Source organism: Sapajus apella, unplaced genomic scaffold, assembly GCF_009761245.1.
Source record: "Sapajus apella isolate SASKATOON/1434 unplaced genomic scaffold, GSC_monkey_1.0 scaffold39, whole genome shotgun sequence".
In the NCBI taxonomy this organism is placed as follows: Eukaryota; Metazoa; Chordata; class Mammalia; order Primates; family Cebidae; genus Sapajus; species Sapajus apella.
Genome location: NW_022436979.1, coordinates 8,308,795 through 8,324,335, shown reverse-complemented (window position 1 = coordinate 8,324,335; position 15,541 = coordinate 8,308,795). Strand labels below are relative to the sequence as shown.

The window sequence follows — 15,541 nt, the reverse complement described above, 5'->3', positions numbered from 1 at the left end:
CCAGGAAATGCAGAGAACACCACAAAAATATTCCTCAAGAAGAGCAACCCCAAGGCACATAATCATCAAAATTCACCAGGGTTGAAATGAAGGAAAAAAATGCTAAGGGCAGCCACAGAGAAAGGTCGAGATACCCACAAAGGGAAACCCATCAGACTCACAGCAGGTCTCTCCACAGACACCCTACAAGCCAGAAGAGAGTGGGGGTCAATATTCAACATCGTTAAACGAAAGAACATTCAACCCAGAATTTCATATCCAGCCAAACTAAACTTCATAAGTGAAGGAGAAATAAAATCCTTTACAGACAAGCAATTGCTGAGAGATTCTGTCACCACTAGGCCTGCCTTACAAGAGCTCCTGAAGGAAGCACTAAACATGGAAAGGAACAACAACCAGTACCAGCCATTGCAAAAATGTAACAAATGGTAAAGATAATCCACACAATGAAGAAACTACATGAACTAATGGGCAAAACAACCAGCTAGTATCAGAATGGCAGGATCAAATTCACATATAACAATATTAACCTTAAATGTAAACTGGCTAAATGCCCCAATCAAAAGACAAAGACTGGCAAATTGGATAAAAAGTCAAGACCCATCAGACTGCTGGATTCAGGAGACCCATCTCACATGCAAAGACACACAAAGACTCTAAATAAAGGGATGGAGGAAGATTTATCAAGCAAATGGAGAGAAAAAAAAAGCAAGCGTTGCAATTCTAGTCTCTGATAAAATGAACTTTGAACTTTAAACCAACAAAGATCAAAAGAGACAAAGAAGGGCATTACATAATGGTAAAGGGATCAATGCAACAAGAAGAGCTAACTATCCTAACTATATATGCACCCAATACAGGAGCACCAAGATACATAAAGCAAGTTCCTAATGACCCACAAAGAGACTTAGACTTCCACGTAATAATAGTGTGAGACTTTAACACTTCAATGTAAATATTAGACAGATCAATGAGACAAAAATTAACAAGGATATCTAGGACTTGAACTCAGATCTCGACCAAGCAGACCTTCCACAGAACTCTCCACTGGAAATCCACAGAATATATATTCTTCTCAGCACCACACTGCACTTACTCTAAAATTGACCACATAATCCTCAGCAAATGGAAAAGAATGGAAAACATAACAAACTAGTCCTTCAGACCATGGTGCAATCAAATTAGAAGTCAGGACTAAGAAACTCATGCAAAACTGCACAACTACGTGGAAACTGAACAACCTGCTCCTGAATGACTACTGGAAAAATAATGAAATGAAGACAGAAATAAAGATGTTCTTCAAAACCAATGAGAATGAAGATACAACATACCAGAATCTCTGGGACATGTTTAAAGCAGTGTCAAGAGGGAAATTTATAGCACTAAATGCCCACATGAGAAGTGAGGAAACATCTAAAATCAACACCCTACCGTCAAAGTTAAAAGAATTAAAGGAGCAGATCAAACAAATTCAAAACCTAGCAGAAGATAAGAAATAACTAAGATCAGAGCAGAACTGAAGGAGATAAACAAAAAAACCTTTCAAAATATCAATAAATCAAGGAGCTAGTTCTTTGAAAAGATCAACAAAATAGGTAGAACGCTAGCCAGACTAATAAAAAAGAAAAGAGAGAAGAATCAAATAGATGCAATTAAAAAATGATAAAGGGGATATCACCAACAATTCCGCAGAAATACAAACTACCATCAGAGATTACTACAAACGACTCTATGCACAGAAACCAGTAAATCTACAAGAAATGGATAAACTCCTGGACACGTATACCCTCCCAAGACCAAATCAGGAAGAAGTTGAATCCCTGAAGAGACTAATAAAAAGGTCTGAAGTTGAGGCAGCAGTTAATAGTCTACCAGCCAAAAAAAGTCCAGGTCCAGACGGGTTCACAACAAAATCCTACCAGACATACAATGAGAATCTGGTACCATTCCTTCTGAAACTATTCCAAACAATACAAAAAGAGGGAATACTCATAACTCATTTTATGAGACCAACATCATCCTAATACCAAAACCTTGCAGAGGCACAACGAAAAAAGAAAATTTTTGGCCAATATCCATGATAAACATCAATGCAAAAATATTCAATAAAATACTGGCAAGCCAAATGCAACAGCACATCAAAAAGATTATCCATCACGATCAAGTAGGCTTCAGGGATGCATGGCTGGTGTAACATATGCAAATCAATAAACATAATCCATCACATAAACAGAAGCAAAGACAAAAACCACATGATTATCGCAATGGATGCAGAGAAAGCCTTCGACAAAATTCAACAGCCCTTTATGCTAAAAACTCTCAATAAACTAGGTATCGATGGAACATGTCTCAAAATAACAAAAGCTATCTATGACAAACCCACAGCCAATATCATACTGAATCGGCAAAAACTGGAATTATTCCCTTCAAAAACTGGCACTAGACAAGGGTGCCCTCTTTCACCATACCTATTCAACATAGTATTGGAAGTTCTAGCCAGAGCAATCAGGCAAGAAAAAGAAATAAAGGTATTCAATTAGGAAAAGAGGAAGTCAAATTTTCTCTATTTGCAGACGACATGATTGTATATTTAGAAGATCCCATTGTCTCATCCCCAAATCTCCTTAAGATGATAAGCAACTTCAGCAAAATCTAAGGATACAAAAATCAATGTGCAAAAGCCATAAGCATTCCTATACACCAATAACAGACTAACAGAGTTAAATTATGAGTGAACTCCCATTCACAATTGCTACAAAGAGAATCTAATACCTAGGAATATAACTAACAAAGGATGTGACGGAACTCTTCAAGAAGAACTACAAATCACTGCTCAGAGAAATAAGAGAGGACATAAACAGATGGAAAAATATTCCATGCTCATGGTTAGGAAGAATCAATATTGTGAAAATGCCCATACTGCCCAAAGTAATATATAGATTCAATGCTATCCCCATCAAGCTACCATTGACCTTCTTCACAGAACTGGAAAAAACCTTAAACTTCATATGGAACCAAAAAAGAGCCTGCATAGCCAAGACAATCTTAAGAAAAAAGAACAAACCTGAAGGCATCACAATACCTGACGTCAAACTATACTATAAGACCGCAGTAATCAAAACAGCATAGTACTGGTACCAAAACAGAGATACAGACCAATGAAACAGAACAGAGGCCTCGGAAGTAATGCCACACATCTACAACCATCTGATCTTTGACGAGCCTGACAAAAACAAGCAATGGGGAAAGATTCCCTTTTTAACAAATGGTGTTGGGAAAACTGGCTAACCATGTGCAGAAAGCTGAAACTTTCTTACACTTTATACAAAAATTAACTCCAGATGGATTAAAGATTTAAACATAAGATGTAACACCATAAAAACCATATAAGAAAACATAGGCAATACCATTCAGGACATAGGCATAAGCAAGTACTTCTAACACCAAAAGCAATGGCAACAAAAGCCAAAATAGACCAATGGGATTTAATTCAACTTAAGAGTTTCTGCACAGCAAAAGAAACAACCATTAGAGTGAACCAGCAACCAACAGAATGGAAAAAAGTTTTTGCAATCTACCCGTCTGACAAAGGGCTAATATCCAGAATCTACAAAGAACTAAAACAAAATTTACAAGTAAAAAATAACCCCAGCAAAAAGTGGGCAAAGGATATAAATGGACAGTTTTCAAAAGAAGACATATATGAGGCCAACAAACATATGAGAAAATGCTCATCATCACTGGTCATTAGAGAAATGCAAATCAAAACCACATTGAGATACCATCTCATGCCAGTTATAATGGTGATCATTAAAAAATCTGGAGACAACAGATGCTGGAGAGGATGTGGAGAAATAGGAACTCTTTTACACTGTTGGTGGGAGTGTAAATTAATGCAATCATTGTGGAAGACAGTGTGGCGATTCCTCAAGGATCTAGAAATAGAAATTCCATTTGACCCAGAAATCCCATTATTGGGTATATACCCAAAGGATTATAATTCATTCTATTATAAAGACACATGTACATGTATGTTCATTGCAGCACTGTTTACAATATCAAAAACTTCGAACCAACCCAAACGCCCATCAGTGATAGACTCGATAAAGAAAATGTGGCACATATACACCAAGGAATACTATGCAGTCATAAAAAGGCATGAGTTAATGTCCTTTGCAGGGACATGGATAAAACCATCATCCTCAGCAAACTGATACAAGAACAGAAAACCAAACATCACATGTTCTCATTCATAAGAGGGTGTTGAACAATGAGAACACATGGACATAGGGAGGGGAACCTCACACACTGGGGCCTTTTGGGGGAAGGGGGATTAGGGGAGCAATATCTGGGGGTGGGGAGGTTGGGGAGGGATAACATTAGGAGAAATACCTAATGTAGATGACGAGGGGATGGAGGCAGCAAACCACCATGGCATGTATATATCTATGTAACAATTCTGTAAGATCTGCACATGTACCCCAGAACTTAAGTATAATAAATAAATAAAAATTTAAATTTTTGTTTAATTTATAATAAAAAAAGGAGACACTACAACTGATAACAGAAATAGAACCTTGAGACTACTATGAATAATTATGTGCTAATGAATTGAACAACCTAGAAAAAAACAGATAAATTCCTAGAAACATTAGGAGAAATAGGAGAAACATTAGGAGAAATACCTAATGTAGGTGATGAGGGGATGGAGGCAGCAAACCACCATGGCATGTGTATACCTATGTAACAATCCTGTAAGATCTGCACATGTACCCCAGAACTTAAGTATAATAAATTAACAAATAAAAATTTAAATTTTTGTTTAATTTAGAATAAAAAAGGAGACACTACAGCTGATAACAGAAATAGAACCTTGAGACTACTATGAATAATTATGTGCTAATGAATTGAACAACCTAGAAAAAAATAGATAAATTCCTAGAAACATATTACCTACCAAACTGAATCATGAAGAAACTGGAAATCTAAACAGACCACTAATGAGTCACAGTATTAAATCAGGCTTTAAAAGTCACCCATCAAAGAAACACCCAGAACCAGATGGCTTCATAACTGAATTCTGTGAAATATTTTTTTAAAAACTAATACCAATTCTACTCAAACTCTTCCAGAGAATTGAAGAAGAAGGAATACTTCCAAACTCATTTTTGAGGCTGCATTACTCTGGCATGAAAACTGGACAAAGACACTATAAGAAAAGAAAACTACAGGCCAATATCACTGACGAACAGATGCAGAATTTCTCAACAAAATACTGGCAAACCATATTTAACAGTACTTTAAAAGGATCATTCACCATGATTAAGTGGGATTTATCTCTGGGATGCCAGTTTGGTTCAACATATGCAAACCAATAAATGTGATTCACCACACTAACAGAATGAAGGACAAAAAGTATCTGATCTCTCAACTGATGCAGAGAAAGCACTTGACAAAATTCAGCTTCCTCTTATGATAAAATTGATATAGAAGGAATGCTCCTCCAAACAATTAAGGTTGTATATAAAAAAGCCTACAGCTAATATTGTACTCAACAGTGAAAAATTGAAAGCTTTTCCTCTAAGATCAGGAACAAGACAAGGATACCATTCTCACCATCTCTGTTCAACACAGTACTGGAAATCTGAGCCAGAAGAATTAGGCATGAAAAAAAAGGCATCTGTATAGGAAAGGAAGAAGTGAAATTATCTCTTTTGCTGACAACATCATATTTTATATAGAAAATTCAGAAGACTTCACCAAAAAACTGTTAGAACTAATGAACTAATTCAGCAAAGTTGCAGAACACAAAATTAATCCTGCCATTACAAAGCAGCCATAGACAATTCATAAATGAATGAGTGTGGCTGTGATCAGTAAAACTTTATGGACACTGAAGCTTGAATTTCAAACAATTTTCATGAGTCATGAAATATTATTCTTTTAATTTCTTCTTAACCATTAAAAATATAAAAACAATTCTTAGTTCATAGGCCTTTCAAACACAGATAGCATTATCTCAAATTTATACTTCAACAATTACAAATTATTTTAAACTCGTTTGTGTTTTACGTGTGCATAGCCCCTTTGACAATAAGGTCTACATACTTATTTTCTAGTGTAATATATAGTAGAGATCAGAAAGTAACTCTGTTGGCTTGCAAGGCTGAAATTTAGTAGGTAAGTTCCACCCTGACTTTGGAGTCCGATGATGCAGTGTAATGATTAAACACATGTAGCTGACCTTTTCGGAGGGTCAGTTGGGTGTATCCCAGAAATCACTCCAGGAAGGCATTTTCTAATTCTGACCAACCTTTCCTTCTTAAACACCCCTTTGAAGACATTGCTTTAGTAAATCCTAATAAAACACAGTGTATGGAAGGTAAGAGAAGAAAATAAACAGGGGTATGGCAATGCTAGAGCTAACAAATCACTTACAAGTTTCCATATAAGTCATCAGACCATGGGTTAATTATTTGTAAATATTTGTAAAAAATCTTTAATTGTAAATGTATATGTATATATTTATTTATAAATAATTAATATATATACACTTTATTTATTTATTTAGAGGCAGGGTCTTACTCTGTCACCCAGATCACTGCTCACTGCAGCATGGACCTCATGGGCTCAGGCAATCCTCCCATTTCAGACTCCCAGATAGCTGAGACTACAGGTATGTGCAACCATGCATAGCTAATTTTTGTATTTTGAGTAGAGATGAGGTTTTGCCATATTGTCCAGGTTGGTTTCCCACTCCTGGGCTGAAGCAACTCCCTTGCCTTGGCCTCTCAAAGTGCTGGGATTATAGTCATGAGCCATCAAGCCTAGGCAAATATGCTTTTGATATAAAGAATGATTACATAGAACTTTCAATAGCAATCCCCAAAAATTCTGCTTGACATTCCCTTTGAAGCCTGGCACTAGACAAGGATGCCCTCTCTCACCACTCCTATTCAATAAGTACTGGAAGTTCTAGCCAGAGTAATCAGGCAAGAAAAAGAAATAAAGGGTATTCAAATAGGAAAGGAGGAAGTCAAATTGTCTCTATTTGCAGATGACATGAATGTATATCTAGAAGACCCCATCGTCTCAACCCAAAGTTGCCTGAAGCTGATAAGCAACTTCAGCAAAGTCTCAGGATAAAAAATCAATGTGCAAAAATCACATGCATTCCTACACACCAATAACAGACTTAAAGAGAGCCAAATCAAGAATGCACTGCCATTCACAATTGCTACAAAGAGAATAAAACACCTAGGAATACAACTAACAAGGAACGTAAAGGACCTCTTCAAGGAGAATAACAAGCCACTGCTCAATGAAATAAGAGAGGACACAAACAGATGGAGAAACATTCCATGTTCGTGGTTAGGAAGAATCAATATCGTGAAAATGGCCATACGGCCCAAAGTGATTTACAGATTCAATGCTATCCCCATCAAGCTACCAATGACCTTCTTCACAGAACTGGAAAAAAACACCTTATACTTCATATGGAACCAAAAGAGAGCCCGAATAGCCAAGTCAATTCTAAGCAATAAGAACAAAGCAGGGGGCATCACACTACCAGACTTCAAACTATACTACAAAGCTACAGTAATCAAAACAGCATGGTACTGGTACCAAAACAGAGATATAGGCCAATGGAATAGAACAGAGGCCTCAGAGGCAACACAACATATCTACAACCATTTGATCTTTGACAAACCTGACAAAAACGAGCAATGGGGAAAATATTCCCTGTTTAATAAATGGTGTTGGGAAAACTGGCTAGCCATGTGCAGAAAGCAGAAACTGGACCCCTTCCTGACACCTTACACTAAAATTAACTCCAGATGGATTAAAGACTTAAACATAAGACCTAACATCATAAAATCCCTAGAAGAAAATCTAGGCAAACCCATTCAGGACATAGGTGTAGGCAAGGACTTCATGACCAAAACACCAAAAGCATTGGCAACAAAAGCCAAAATAGACAAATGGGACCTAATCAAACTTCACAGCTTCTGCACAGCAAAAGAAACAGTCATTAGAGTGAATCAGCAACCAACAGAATGGGAAAAAACTTTTGCAGTTTACCCATCTGACAAAGGGCTGATATCCAGAATTTACAAAGAACTAAACCAGATTTACAAGAATAAAAAACAAACAAGCCCATTCAAAAGTGGGCAAAGGATATGAACAGATACTTTACAAAAGAAGACATACATGAGGCCAACAAACATATGAAAAAATGCTCATCATCACTGGTCATCAGAGAAATGCAAATCAAAACTACACTGAGATACCATCTCATGCCAGTTAGAATGGCGATCATTAAGAAATCTGGAGACAACAGATGCTGGAGAGGATGTGGAGAAATAGGAACCCTTTTACACTGTTGGTGGGACTGTAAATTAGTTCATCCATTGTGGAAGACAGTGTGGGGATTCCTCAAGGACCTAGAAATAGAAATTCCATTTGACCCAGCAATCCCATTACTGGGTATATATTCAAAGGATTATAAATCGTTCTACTATAAGGACACGTGCACACAAATGTTCATTGCAGCACAGTTTACAATAGCAAAGACCTGGAGCCAACCCAAATGCCCATCGATGATAGACTGGACAAGGAAAATGTGGCATATATACACCATGGAATATTACACAGCCATCAAAAATGATGAGTTCATGTCCTTTGTAGGGACATTGATGAACCTGGAAGTCATCATTCTCAGCAAACTGACAAAGGAGCAGAAAATCAAACACTGCATGTTCTCACTCATAGGCGGGTGTTGAACAATGAGAACACATGGACACAGGGAGGGGAGCACTACACACTGGGGTCAGTTAGGGGGAAATAGGGGAGGGATGGTGGGGGATGGGGTGTTGGGGAGAGAGAGGAAGGGGAGAGATGCCAGATGTAGGTGATGGGGAGGAAGGCAGCAAATCACACTGCCACGTGTGTACCTATGCAACAATCTTGCATGTTCTTCACATGTACCCCAAAACCTAAAATGCAATAAAAAAAAATTCTGCTTGAGATTAACTAGAATATACATTGTTATTTTATGTTATAGTTTTTTCTTACCAGTGACTATCACAAATAGAAAATCGAAATTAAAATCTCTTGCTAATTTCTGTTTATTCTGTGATCTTCTGACATGTGAGTTGAAAATGTTTCTTTCAGTTCAGATTTGACTGAACATCTGTTCTGTGGAGTACCTACTCACTGCAGATAAAAGGTGAAGGAGGCTTCCTTCCATTTAGGTTGCTCAGAGGGAAGACACACCTCATTTTAGTATCCAATATGAATTGAGTGGCAACTCATTGCCGTAAATATCTCCACATCTCCTGTTCCTCTCTACTCCAACCACAGTCCCTGCCCCTATATCCTCAGCATTTTCCCAGTGCCATTTGAATTCTTTCCCAAGTGTCTCTTCCTTTCTTTAAATCTCTCATGAATTCCCAAAGCTTTTGTTACAAGGAGGAAGATTCAGCTGGGCAGGATCCCAGGGGATCTAGGGCTGGTTCTAAACTGATGACCTTTTAGCACACATCTCTCATATCTGTACTCAGTCCCAAAATAACACCCTAGGAAGAGGGAACACATAGAGCAGGTGTTAGATACAAAATAAAGAAACACTACTAATCAGTGACTGTTATTGGAAATTGTATGTTTATGCAAGTAGGGGATGATTTTGGCCAGTTTATCTCATTTTGAGGAAGATAAACCTTCATTACAGTTCTGATTGAAGACTCCATTGAAATCATAAACTAAACTACATAAAGGAATAAAGATCTAGTTCCAGGGGATTTCATTTTCTAATTTTTTCTGAGCAAGAGGTCTATTGAAACTTTGATCTCATAGCAGCTGCTATGCTGGTCCCCAGCAGGAAACCAGACTCTACTTTTGAAGTGTCAATAGACAACTTTTCCTTGTTATTAAAAAAAAACATATACTTTCCAGCCACTACAAAAGTAAAAATTTCCCCCCGACTCTCCCTGGAGAATGCATGAACAGAAAACTGAATGCATCTGTTCTGGTGCTACTTCGAGGTAAGAAAGATAAAGCAAAAAAGAAAAAAAGAAAAGGAAACCTGAATTCAAAAGGAAAAATAGCCTACTATTCTCTAGGCCAACAGTATATTTGCTTCTTACTTAGGAGAAATAGTTGTTACTTTATTTTATTAAAACTATGGGTAAGGTCAAGTTTAGCTGGAACTGTGAACTGGATCTTTACCTTCAGCATTGGCCCAGCCTCCTCCCTGGGCCTCTCATATTTATTTTGGCAAACCCATTCCTCTAAAGCACTTAGAGCGTCGTGGTCTTCTTCCAGGCCCAGAGAGCTGCCAGGCCTTTAAAAAGAGAAGAGTCATTGGTAGATTATATAAAATTGAAACTCAAATTCACTCTGTCTCTGGTAATATCAAAGTTAGTTTATTCTGGAGAGAAAAAAAAAAAATAGTAATTTGTTGCTCACTATTGTGGAGACTGGGAAGTTCAAGATCAAGCTCCCAGGAGATTTGGTGTCTGATTTGCGCTCATTTTTCATAGGCGGTGATTTCTATATGTCCTCACATGGAAATGGGGCAGACTTTCTCAAGCCTCTTTTATAAGGACATTAGTCCCATTCATGAGGGTAGAGCCCTCATGACCTAATCACCTCCCAAAGTCTCTACCTCTTCTTACTATTGCACTGGAGATTAGGTTTCAACATTGAATTTTGGTGGGACACAAACATTCAGATCACAGCAAGAGGCATGCATAAAAGCAAAAGCATATACCAATTTGTGACTATATACATAGAAAAAATATACTAACTTTAAAAAGCCAAAATAGCTATATATAGTTATATTAATGTAAAGCAAAATAGACGTTATAACAAATGACCTAGTACTACAGGTATTAATATGGTTGATTCTTACAAATATAATGTCAAATTAAAGAAAAATACATACAGGAAAAAATGTACTTATGTAAAGTTAAAGAATATACAGAATTGTTACATAATATTGAGCAATGTTTGCATATGTCATAATTAATTGGCGAGGAAACACAAACAGCCTTGGCAGTCTTTGTCTAGCCATGAGTAGTCACTTTATTATTTTCTATACCCTTTGGTACGTTTTATATTATTAATTCCCTCTATATTACACATTGGTTTACCTGAAATACACATATATATAATATTCATAATATATCTTTTAAATAAATAAATGGAAGTTAGAAGTGTTAATATTTTGATTTGTTTTAAAAATTATGACTCTGTTTTTAAACCAGAGAAGATTTCTGGCAACGTAATCTGGAAATAAAACTGCACTTGCCAGCTGCCTTTAAATTATACTGCTCATTTTCTCTATCTTTCAGACTTGTAATCAGAGACAGGTCTGGACATGTGAGTTTTAGTTTTCCACTGTGCACTTATAATTACCACCAAAATAGTTATACTCTCTGATGGGCTCCAAATGCATTGCCTAAAGCTTATTGCTTAGTGGGTTTACTTTCTAAATTGTTTGCTTCAACTGATCCTCTAAGAGTCAGAGACGCAGGGATCTAAAAGATGAAATAACCAAAACTTACCTGCTTGAGTACTTCCCTGGCCAAGCCAATCAGTGCCTCTCTCTCTCTTTCTGTCTCTGGCTTTTCTCCTTCATTCTCTCTCTCTCTGTCTCTCCTTTTCTTAACATAGAAAAGGGAATGAAGAAACAGAAACTGTGCAGCCCTGGTCTCCCTGGGATCCTTTCCACAATTCAGTCATTAGCTCATCTGCCTTGTGTTTTACCATTAGGACTCTATGAGCAAACTGATTACTGGATAATTCCTGCATGCTCAAGTCAGGATCTAGTCAAAAATGGAATCATAATTCACAGCTAATTTACAGGAATAAAAGCTGTTATTTTTCCTGTCAGATGTCCTATAAATTGTAGTTTATTTTCCCAGTAGAATTATACAAGTGGAGCTTTGTTATTATTGTTTTTAACTGGTTTGAGTACATTATGTTTTAATAAGTCATTTGGTCATTAGCAGTCCATACCTTGTGTACGAAGCCACATGGTGAAACAGGTTATGCAAACCTAATTAGCCCTACTGGGAGTTTGAAGATGAATAATTGACTCCCTAGATGCCTCACTGTAGCACTGTTATGTGGCATTTTTCTATGATGAGGGTGGAAAAGTAACTTATATATGTTACCTTTTTCCATAATTAGGAAAATGGCAGCAGGGGTCAATTTTAAGACATCTGAATTCATTACACAGTTCCCAATTAATTTGAAGGAAGCAGTTCATAATATATGCAAACATTTACCTGTTTTTGCAACTGTGTTTGTAAAAGCGTGTAGCTATGCTTGAAATATTTTTTAAAAATTGAAAGAACTTGAATATCCAAAAATGAGGGCTTTATTAAGTAAAGTATGACATATTCATGTAATGAAACATCCTTTTAAAATAACGTTTTAAAATAATATTTACTGGCAAAGAAATAGGTTTATAATATATTGATAAATAAAACAAGCATGATGTCTTTTTATGTTTATGAATGACAATAATACGAAATCTGAAGAATATACAATAAGATGAAGATAACAGTGATTACCTCCAGGCTGTTGTTTTTTTAAGTGACTTTTAAATTCTATTTTACTTATCTAAATCTTCCAATTATTTCCTAGCAATCATATATTCATATATTACCTGTGTAATAAAAATAAAACAAAGAAATCTACTGGATATAAATCCACTTAAATTAAAATATGGAAGGGGATAGTCAAGTAGAAATAAAGTTTTGATTTTTAAACATAGAATAGCACTTCAGAATGTAAAATCTCAATTTTCTTCCTGCATTAGGTACATGACAAAAGGGATTGTTGGTGATATGATTTGGCTGTGTCCTCCCTCAAATCTCATCTTGAATTGTAGTTCCCATAATCCCCACGTGTCATGGGAGGGTCCTAGTGAGAGGTAATTGAATCATGGGGGCAGTTACCCTCATGCTGTTCTCATGATAGTGAGCGAGTTCTCATGAGTTCTGATTGTTTTAAATGAGGCTTTCCCACTTTGCTTGGCAGGTCTCCTTGCTGCCATGTGAAGAAGGATGTGTCTTCTTCCCCTTCTGCCATTATTGTCAGTTTCCTGAGGCCTGCCAGGCCACGCTGAACTACGAGTCAATTAAACCTCTTTCCTCTATAAATTACCCACTCTCAGGTATGTCTCTACTAGCAGCATGAGAAAAGACTAATACAACTGGTAACAAGAAGCAAAATTACTAGAAAATTTTGTGTCAGCCTTTTCCAAAAGTAAGATTTACAAGATAGTACCAGCTAAAGTAGGGACTAGACGAGATTAGTCAAATCCAGCAGCTACTAATTAATTCAAGGGCCAAATCTCCTTATTATTCTGATTTACCCGCCATCCAGATAAGGTACACTCAAAGAACTTCATAAATTGTGACAGTTGTTAACAATAGGATTGGACACTTGGGAATGCCCAAGGTAAAGATGGAGCCTCCAGCCTAAGAAAAAATAGAATTATATAGAATATAGAATTATTTATATATATATATCTTAATATAGAATTATTTTTATGGATTTTCACTTCCTTGAAGAGTACATGGCTTTAGGCAATGCACTTTGATGCATGTGGTAAAAATAACCATTGTAATTTTTTTTTCTTGGACTAGGTGGTTCTCCCACCGAAAAGAGATGAGGAATTAAAAAAAAAAAGTGGTTTGAATTCAAAATGGGTTCACATTTATAAAAATGAGATTTGTCTTTCTTCTAACTTTATTATATTAGTAGCATGTCATCTAGGTGCCTTGGGATAGTAGTAAACTCTACAGATATAAATACACGAAGGATTATGATAAAGTATTTTCTTAAAATATGAGCATTTTCAATCAGTTTTTGCATTTGGTACTATAGCAGTCTCTGAGAGATCTCTAAGCTTTCATTGTTCACTTACTTTGGCTGAGTGAATTTTTGAAATTAACTTTGTGGTTTTGAAAACATCAATATGATCCTGTCTTTCACACCAAACTACCTATACTTAAAAACATAACTGACACTCCATTATTAAAATAGAAATTCTTAACTTTATGGTGAGACTGCAGATTTACTCATACAACCATTCAGATGTGTAAAAAAACAAAAACAAAACAAAAAAAAAAAGCTCTTTTATTTTCTATTAACTGATCTGGTCTTACTTAAAATACCACATCCTGAGAGGTATTAGAAGGAAAAGAATCTGGTAAGTCAAAAGATGGAGAAATTTTGGTGCATGCCCATTTAAGCAGTCTCTAAGTAACTTGGGCTATTTAAATGAGTCAGGAAAATGCCAAATCAGAGTTCTGTCCTCTCTCTTACCCTTCCTCCTAGATGACAATGAAATTTATGAGAGAAATGGAGATAACACATGATCTCATGCTGCTGGAGGACAGAGAAATAACTCTTTGAAACCCCACAGGGTTTCGTGGGTCCTGGCTGGCCTGTGCATGAGTGGTTGTTCTGGGACCCTCCCAGTAGTGATCATAAGGTGCTACTGATCTCATCATCCTTCTTTTCTGCTAGCCTTGATTTCACCAAATCCCCAGGCATTATGCCCTCTTTGCTTCATGCTAGGCTCTCCAGGTCTCCCAGTTCACCTTGTATCCTCAATATCAAAATACCAGGCCAAGCGTGGTGGCTCACGCCTGTAATCCCAACACTTTGGGAGGCCAAGGCAGGTGGATCACCTGAGGTCAGGAGTTCAAGACCAACCTGGGCAACATGGTAAAAGCCCACTTCTACTAAAAATACAAAACTTAGCCAGGCATGCTGGTGGGTGCCTATAGTCCCAGCTACTTGGGAGGCTGAGGCAGGAGAATTGCTTGAACTTGGAAGGTGGAGGTTGCAGTGAGCTGAGATTCCACCACTGCACTCCAGCCTGGGTGACAGGATGAGACTCTGTCTCAATAATAATAATAATAATAATAATAACAACAACAACAACATAAAGATGTGTCTCTGCCTCTTTTATATCACATTCCCCGCTCCAAGTAAACAGATGTCTTATGCTGGCATATACACATTGTGTTCATGAAAAGGAAAAGAGAAAAAGATGCATTGTTTTTCCGATTGGAATATCTGCTTGCTGCTAGTCTACTCCTCTGGTCTTATTTGGCAGCATATAATTCTAGCCATACAGGTGTTTTATCAGTGTCATTCAAACTTTCTCTTCCTGCCATGATGGAATAGACTTAATTTACCCTTCCATGGGAAACAACCACAAAAGTGGACAAGACATGAAACAATGGCTTGTAGACACTGGTAGCACAGGACTGCAATTCCTGAGACAAGGAAAGCAAACAAGGTGAGCCCTGCAGTTGGATCAGCTCACTGCCTAAAGAGTTTCCAGGCTGCAGTACAGGGAGGGTGTAATAGTTTGAATGTGTGCTTTCCAGAATATAGGTAATAACACTTTACTGGCCAATGTGAGAGTATTAAAAGATGGAGCTTTCAACAGGAAATTAGGCATGAGAGCTCCTCCCTTGCGAATGGGATTATGGTCCTTATAAAAGATGCT

The 15,541-nt window shown here is 37.0% G+C and overlaps 1 long non-coding RNA gene across 6 annotated transcripts in view; it reads right to left on the bottom strand.

Moving 5' to 3' along the window:
- The window catches only part of LOC116565197, a 155,319-nt gene that overhangs the window by 69,061 nt on the left and 70,717 nt on the right, over window positions 1-15,541 (bottom strand). The window contains exon 11 of one of the 6 annotated variants that reach the window (XR_004275314.1): window positions 9,019-10,342. The exons of the other annotated variants lie outside the window; for them this stretch is intronic. This is a non-coding gene — a long non-coding RNA (uncharacterized LOC116565197). Of the gene's footprint in view, window positions 1-9,018; window positions 10,343-15,541 lie in introns of those variants that run through there. 6 annotated transcript variants of the gene reach the window in all.